The sequence below is a fragment of the Chelonoidis abingdonii genome, chromosome 7 (assembly GCF_003597395.2).
Source record: "Chelonoidis abingdonii isolate Lonesome George chromosome 7, CheloAbing_2.0, whole genome shotgun sequence".
NCBI lineage: Eukaryota > Metazoa > Chordata > Testudines > Testudinidae > Chelonoidis > Chelonoidis abingdonii.
Window position 1 is genome coordinate 97,045,487 of NC_133775.1, and position 8,954 is coordinate 97,054,440.

The window sequence follows — 8,954 nt, forward strand, 5'->3', positions numbered from 1 at the left end:
TCTTTTTTCAGTGCATCTGAACTCAGTTTATAGCATGGCAGATAGATCTTCCTTGAGATGCTGATTCAGCACAATATGCCCATGGGTTCATACATGCAGAAGCTGGGAAGGCTGTGGAAGGATTGGTGGCTCGGTGGCAGACTGATCTATTCATAAGGGTCAGCTTTCTGTGGGAGCTACAAAATAAAAAGCTTCTCAAGAGGAGGATAACTAGTGTAAATGAGCCCTCACCATCCTATACACTCCTGATTCTTAATTTATTGCTTCACATGCTGCTAGTGCTATGCAGTCCTATCAGATTAACTCCCTGGCACAGCTGCAGATAGAGGAATAGAGCTCTGGCCCAATGTATGAACTATAATGGTGAATAACATTCAGTAAAACAAATTTACTTGCTAGAAATGGTGGCATCATATCCCCATTGCTGTAGCGCAATGGTGAAGGGCCTCCCTTGTGGTGCTGGAAGTGTTACTCCTGAGTGCCCATGTTGCTGAGGGCGTAACTTCCTCAGTGGTTTTCCTTCCCACCACCATTGTGAGATGGCATGGTGGGAGGTAAGGTTACCACTTGGCTGGTATTTGACCGGCCTGGCTGATTTTTTTTATGGATTTACCAGAAAAATAATTTAGTCTGCCAGGTTGTCTTTTTTAACATGGGCCTAAGGATTTGCATTATGATCATAATACACTTGGATATCTAATGTCAAAAGTCATTGTGCAGCTAAAGATGCTGCAGTGTTCCCACTTCTGCAGTTTAAGTGATAACTGCTCAAACGTGTTTGAAATTACAGTACAACATGCATGGTTGTGAGAGAGGGTTTGAGTCATGCGATAGTGATAACATCATGTGTTATCTCTTGGGTGACCATATTTCCCAAGGGGAAAATGGGATACCCCCAGCTGTTCACCCGAACTGCCACCCCACCGGCACAAGGCCGTTCCAATCACTGGAACCCTGCCACTCCCCCCTACCCTCCTCGTGCAAGGCTGTTGCTGGTCACCTGAACCCTGCCCCCCTCCACAAGGTTGTTGCCCGGTAGCTGGAACCCTTCCGGATCTCTGCATGCTGGAAAGCTTCCTTCCCCCTCCTCAACCCTATTTCCCCCCTGTACGGGGCTGGCATCTCTACTCGCCTCCCTTTTCCCCCTCATGTTCCTCCGCATCGCATCCTGCTCTTTTGCAAAAGTGGGTATTTGTCCTGATTGCTCTTGCCAACTGATCAAGTTACCTTGTGGTTGGGGGTTGGGGTTGCAGCAGGCTTGGGGTGCGGGTGGGGGGAAGGTACTGGGTTTTTTTGCGTTTCAAAAGTGGTAACCCTAGTGGGAGGGGGCACAGGTTTTTCTTTTCCTTTCTGATGGGTCTTCAAAATTGAGCTTTCAGCTAGGGAAAGACTGATCTTTGTGCTACAACCACTTTAAATTTTTTCCTTGACTGAATCAAGATCTATCGAAGAAGGATCCTTCTCTGTATTTTGGACATTTGCAAAGCTCTAATACAATTCCATGATCCCAAGCACCATATAAAGCAATTGGTCTGGATAAAGCCTTAGCCTCCAACGTGGCAAAGGGGATGCCACTAGAAAGGCAGTATCTCCCCAGTGGAATAGGAGCAGACTCTGGAACTACATGCTCAAACAGCATGGTGTTAAAAGCTGCAGGCCTAAACAATTCAAGGAACTTGAGGACACTCCATGAGTCAACAGCCTTGGTGGCTTTTTCCAGCTGAACTTATTTTTTAAATAACTGCTATTAGTTATACCAATCCACACACTAGCATGAGGCTGCTAGATCACTTGGTTTGCTAGGGCTGTGAATACAAACTTATTTTTCTGTCTCAGACTGGAGTCCATCAATAGTTTTCATACTAAAAAGCCTAACTTAAACTATTAATCTGTACCTTCCCTCTGAAATTCCATTGCATGCTTTAAAAGAAATGAAATGAATTGAACTAGTGAGGTAGTTTTATGCAGTCTGTTTCATTAAAGTCATTTCAGAACAAACAGCTAAAAATACACAGGAGACTGCGTCTGTTATATAATCTCGCTTGTACAGCACGTGTTTATTTGATTTATCAAATGTGCTTTCTATGGGCTTGATTCTTCATTGCCCTGCATCTTGTGTAGTCATTTCCGTCAGTACAAAATTGGTGTAAAACACTACCATTGTGATCTGGTAGTGTTTTCCACAGTGTATCATGTTACACTGATATAAATGACTATCCACAGTGCAAGGCTTCAGAGCATCAGGTGCAATACCATTTTTCTCCTTTAAGCAAATATGATCTATTTTAGGAACCAATAACTAGTTCCTTAAATAAACAAATGTGTAAAAGAAGCTATTTTCCACTAACTTTTCTCTACAGCATGAATTGAATTTACTTGTCTTTTCCTCTAAAATGATTCAGTCTACCTGACCTGTCCAGACATCTGAGGATCCTAATTTGAATTTATTTATGGCTCCCATGCTTGTTAATTTTAATACTAGAGGAGGTGGGAGTGGGAGTGGAAGAAGAAAATTACGTACATGACCACACCAAGGTGATGTAAAATTTGGAAAGAATTGGCTCAAATGAATATTTTTCTACAGTCACATCCCAAAAGTGTGTCAATTTTTAAATCTTGGGGAAAACCCTCGGTACATGAACTAAAGCCACCCTCACCCCCCTCATAATTTTATCTTGCGTAATTAGAATTTCCTCTGCAGATCACTCTCAGCCTCATTAACCTCGGAAACATTAGAAAGGATTAAAACCTCAAATGAGTATGTGCCTAAATATGTTCTTTAACGTGATAAGCACTAACATGCTTTCCTTAAATATCTGGCACACTTGTCTTTCTTTTGCATGTTTTGTTTTTTCCTTAAAAACATTTATTGTGGCCATTGCAAGGAAAATCCCAGTGTTCATTAGGTTTCAGTTCCCCTATGACCTCTTTATAGTATCTCAGGGTAATAATTTACGCAGTGTGTTGTGTATCTTTGTCTTATTTGAGAATTCCCCTTCAAAACTCAAGGGCCATCAAATAAATGATAGTATGTACTGCTCTTCTCCAAAAACATTTCTCCTCTGGGTGGCTTAAAAATAGGTATTTTCATCTTATCACTTGAAGGTATAGGGGCTGATTCTTATACAAACCAGCAAGAAGGAAAAAGTAATAACTCCACTGAAGTCAATGGAGTTACACTGGTGTGAAATCAGAGTGAGATCAGAATAGGGCCCCTGTGGTGTGCCGATCATCTGGTCCCCCAAAGATGACATCTCCTTGAGCAAACTAGTATGTTGAGGTAGTTCTACAATTCATTTTCCTTCATAATATGATGTGCTCTTCCCCTTTATATAGTCAAAAAAGTGTTTCCTTGGGCCTGATACCAAGTCCACTGAAAAGATTACCTCCTTTGCTGATATGAGAAAACCAGATTCAAACATACCTTCAGGCCCAATCCCCTTGAGAGAATGATGTATAGTTATACATGATGTTCTTCACTCAGTATATTTCATAGCCAACATACCTCCCTTGCCCCAGAAACCATAAAAGAAACAAAGAAGATACACGATAGAACTCGCACAGCATTGAGTCCTAACCTTACAGAACTGGCAATATGTGTAATTAAGTAATGCGGTACAGAAAGGCAAATGTTCAGGGTAAACTATTTGATTCTATAGTGTATATTATAGAGAAGAAGTGGTAATCCCTTTGCTGCTAAAGTAGGCTTTTACAGTACATTATGCAATTGCTACTATCTCAGCAATAGTCAGGTCCAATGTCGTTACTGCCTTGGATATGATTTTGTTGCATATAACAAAGTAATTTGTCTTTAATAATTCTTCTAGACTGAAACAAATTGAGTTAATTTCTTTTCCATGTGTGAAAAGCACAATCTTGTGATCTATATGTAAATAAACTACTATAAGATGAATGTAAACTCAGAAAGAATATACTATTTTTGCATGACAACAGACCATTAAAGATGTGTTGATGTCTCACAGAAAACTTTAAAAAACATTTTGAGGGTCAATTCTATCTACATTATGCATTTCTCTTGTTCTGTTATTATAAGGGAACAGATATATGAAATCAGGATCTTTGTTGCTTTTTGGAGTTCTGTTCCTCTTTTCCTAGGGTTCCATTCCTGCAAGAAGTAGAGTATCTACTGTCAGTTGCTAAGCTCTCTTTGCTCCTGTTTGGAAATTGAGGGCATTCAGCACTCGTTTTGGAGAAGGTACTAAAGAACTAAAGCCCTATCAGGCCCATGCTCCTTAATTAAAAAATTATTACTGGCATAAATGGGCACAACTCCACTGACTCCAGTGAAATTATGCATTACACTAGCAGTAATTTGGGCCAAGGGAATGTCTGTGAATCTCAATTAGTTGCTGTAATTGTTGTATCTTAAAATGAGGAATTAACAAGAGGAGATTATTTTTAAGGAATAAAATCCCAGATGAAATTCTGGCCTCACTGAAATGAATGGGAGTTTTAACACCAACTTCAGTGAAGCCAGGCTTTCATTCCTGTCTTTAAGCAAAATACTTTAACATTCAGCAGTGAGGGGAGAACACCAGAAAATTGTACCTAAGTGGAACTGTTCCTAAACAGAATGTTTTCCATGAGACATCAGAGCCTCTTTAACCCCTTCACTTTAGTATACTATTTTGTTATGCATTTAAAAAACATAACTGCAACAAACACACAAATAAATCAGACATTTTCCTGCATGTTGCTTATTCGATTTTCAACTGAAGTGAAGGGATTAAAATCTATGACTTATAAATATGTGTAAAAAGGCATCTTAACTGTAACGAAAGATTTTTCAGTTTTGGTATAATAGCATGTATATCAAAAATATAAAAGGCATCTATGTAAACTTTTGTAAAGAACTAAACTGTCACATTTCTCAAAATTGCTCATAAAACATTCTTGTGTATTGACTTAGAATAAAATCTTTTATAAAATCTTATTCCAACACTCTGTCCACATGATCAGAAACTAGTCATTCAGAATGTGTGCCTATACTAAATATACAGGAAAAAAAACAGTGAGCAAGGGAATATTGGAACCTGAGATAAATATTAGCAATCTTCAATGAACTGGTTGTTTCAAATTTCTCTAAAAGATGGCCATACAGCAGCCTTTCCGTTATGGTTTCAGCTCACTGTTGTTTTAAAATAAACAATAAAATAACCAAATGTGTAAGCTTGTTTAATAGAATTAACTGTTGGGAATGCATAGTATTTTTTCAGAACTTGTGCTTAAAACAATAAAGTTTAAAATTATTCAGTCTCATTCCAATTTTTGTGTGCATGTACACACTTAATATTACCGCTTCAAAGAATTCAAAAAAATTGTTGTCAAAGTTAGTAAAATGAAATGTATCTAGTTAAATATAATCAGAGTGCTCTGTTAGACTAACAGATTTTGATCAGAAAAGTAATGTAACATAAAAACTTGGATTCAAGTAGCACTCAACTGGCTCATAAGAATTCCAAGCAGTGAAATTACAAGGCTAAGCCTATATGCATATGAATTTATGAACCAAGAACAGTGAAGTGGAACAGAGATGCTGTCCAGACTGTTCTCTTCAAAAGGATCCCTCCCTGCTGGACAAGGCAGAATTTCTCAGTGCAAGCTAAGGGGATGTATGTGCTTTGTTGTTTCTCTGGGCAACAGCACACTGGAGTCCTAGCTAGCACTTCCATGCATTGCTGACCCTTGAAAACAGGGCAGGGTACAGCAGTACAGCTGAACTGAAATGTGATACAAAAATCTATTTAAGAACCCCAAACATTAAAGGGACATGTTAATTTAAATATGTTTTTAAGCCAATTACAGTATTTGAAAATGAGTGTCTTTCATCTATGACAGGTTTCAGAGTAGCAGCCATGTTAGTCTGCATCTGCAAAAAGAACAAGAGTACTTGTGGCACCTTAGAGACTAACATTTTTATTTCAGCGTGAGCTACAGCTCACTTATTCAGATGCACAGAATGGAACACACAGACAGGAGATATTTATACATACAGAGAACATGAAAAGATGGAAGTATGCATACCAACAGGAAGAGTCTAATCAATTGAGATGAGCTATCATCAGCAGGGGAAAAAAAACTTTTGAAGTGATAATTAAGATGACCCATAGAAGGTGTGAGGAAGAACTTAACGAATAGGAAGATTCAATTAGTGTAAGGACCCAGCATTCCCAGGTCAGTGAATAGCCATCATGTGCAGCAAAGGCCCCTCTGCCAGGTACTTGGCCAACCGAAAGTCTTCACGAGAAAAAGAAAATGAACACAAAACAGGAATCATACACATCAACAAACCAGCTGAGAACACGTCAACCTCTCTAAACCACTATGACACGAACTTGCAAGGTGATTGCAACAAAAAAACTCAGAAACAAACTCCAAAGAGAACGCTGAGAACACGGAATACATCAAATGTAACACAATGAACTCAGGCCTTAACAGAGACTGGGAATGGCTGCGGTCAATCTACACAATTGAATCATGCCCATCTTAAGGTCTCCTCACACCTTCTATCGGGCATCTAAATTATCACTTCAAAAAGTTTTTTCCCCTGCTGACGATAGCTCATCTCAATTGATTAGACTCTTCCTGTTGGTATGCATACTTCCATCTTTTCATGTTCTCTGTATGTATAAATATCTTCTGTCTGTGTGTTCCATTCTGTGCATCTGAAGAAGTGAGCTGTAGCTCACGAAAGCTCACTCTTTCATCTATGCGACCTAAGAATTTTGTGCTTGCTGTGCTACAGTGGCTGACATCACATACACCTCAAACTCTATTTTGTTATTAGTGATCCAAGCCATGGCAAACAAAAAGCCTTTCAATTCACCTTTAAAATAATTCTGTGCATGTAGTCATACAGTGCAGGATGTGCAGCTATGGTCTCTTACAGTAAATACACTCTTGGGTGGCCTAATTAAAAGCAATACTCTGTAGAGTTGGCCACCGCCTCAGCAGCTCTGGTGTAACTGATCTAGATAAGGGTGTTACTTTCTCCAAATTGCCTGACAGATACTGACAGACTAGAGGAAGTTCAGAGGAGAGCAACAAAAATGATGCGAAGGGAGCAGAAGGAACAACTTAAAGAGAGAAGCTTTGCTTGACTAGGTCTATCTCAGGAGAAGAGGCCTTGGAGCCTCTTAAACAAGTGTATGTGTAGCTGTGGGGAGGTGAGGGCTCACAAGCAGACCTGAGGTGACACCCTATCATACGAACTTCACATAGGGTCCCAAACAGTCCAGTGAAGCCCTCCAGCCCTGCTTGATGTCAATGATCCTGTTGTAGAGAAAAAAACAAGCTCGTTCAATTACTCCTGACTCAGAACAATAGTCCCTTGTTTTCAATGAACAAATCAAGAACATAGAGGTCTCTATAAAAAAACAAGGAATTTGCTAGAATGTGTCATCCAATCCATATGTTCTCTCTCATCTTAAATTACACATCTGAATCAACTACAGATTCCTCAGTGTTACGTTTGACACTCACAGACAGCCGACATGTATTTTCAGTCTATATTACATTTATTTTAATTAAGGAACATGGCCAAGAAGTTTGGCATTAATTATGCTACCATCCTTTCATTCTTTACTGGTTACATCCCCTATTTACCTTTCCAAGATTTTGCTCAAGATTGATGTCAGGATAATCAGCCTATATTTATCTGGGTCATCTCGTTTGCCCTCTTTTAAATACAGGCACAACATTTGGCAAGACATATCAACATCGGCACAATGTGGCACTGGATTTCAGAAGACAACTAGGGTACTACCCCACTGCACCAGGTTTACAACAAACCAGTAGAGTTTACACCAGTTTTACACATCTATGGGGAAGTATGGCCCAGCAGATAAAGCACTGGACTGGCTTCTAAGCCTGGTTCTGCTACTGCTGGGTGACCTTGGGCAAGTCACTTCATCTTTCTGTGCCTCAGTTTCCTAATCTGTAAAATAGGGATAATTATACTGACCTCCTCTGTAAAGTGCTTTGAGATCTGCTGATGAAAACAGATTTCTAAGACCTAGGTATTATTATTATAACTTCATTAGTTAAAACTCAAGTAACAATTGAGCCCCTAACAATCAAACCCCTTATATTTAGTGATGCAGTATGCAGAAAACAGAAACATGCCATCACCCCTATCATTAGTTATTAAACACACCTGTGCATCTATCACTACATTAAAAAGTAAATATACTGAACATCAAAATACAATGGCAGTAAAAAGTCCTATCAGATTCTGTTGTCATTCACAAACATTGCAAAACTCTAACATGAATGGATGTCTAATTATTGTTGCTCCACATGGTGAATTGGATACAAACGCCTCCTCGTCTGGGTTGGGGCATTTAGGAAGGGGCAGAGTGGGGAATTAGGGCTAGCAGGCCCTTTCTCAAGTCACTGCTGCTGCACATCTATAATTCCATTTTTATTACTATTGTCCAATTATACTCAAAAAAGGAGAATTCGAGGCAACAATGACCACAAAAGAGCGCATCCTGAGTGACCAGAAAGCACCATTTCAGAGAAGAATTGCTGATGTTCTTGGGGACAAGAAAAAACAATTATCATCTTTTTGGGGCATAACAGACCTTTCAGGTCACACAGCATAGCCTTTTTTCCCCTCAGACTATCTCTGGACAAAAGAAGGAATGGGGGCAGGTTGGCGGGGAAAGCCTGAACTGAGTGGGACACGGACGAGTCTTTCACTGCAGATATGAATCCAATCTGTGGTTTGGAATTACAGTCTGTACCCCGAGAAGGGATTGGCTGACTTTGAAGCTATCATACTAAATACATTCAGTTTATTGGCACAGCTCAATTGCCAAATATGCAACTGCACTAAAGTGCACAAGACACTGAACACAGAGCTAACAGTGCCACCTTCTGCCCAAAATCAAAACAACAAAAACAATACCACGTTTCCAAAGTATTGTACA

General features: G+C 39.5%; 1 long non-coding RNA gene across 1 annotated transcript; it reads left to right on the plus strand.

The window, feature by feature from the left end:
- The first annotated feature begins 522 nt into the window (after positions 1-522).
- On the plus strand, positions 523-5,274 carry LOC142047123 (uncharacterized). The gene is made up of 2 exons (XR_012656304.1): positions 523-751; positions 814-5,274. It is a non-coding gene; the product is annotated as an uncharacterized LOC142047123 (long non-coding RNA).
- The last annotated feature ends 3,680 nt before the right edge of the window (positions 5,275-8,954 follow it).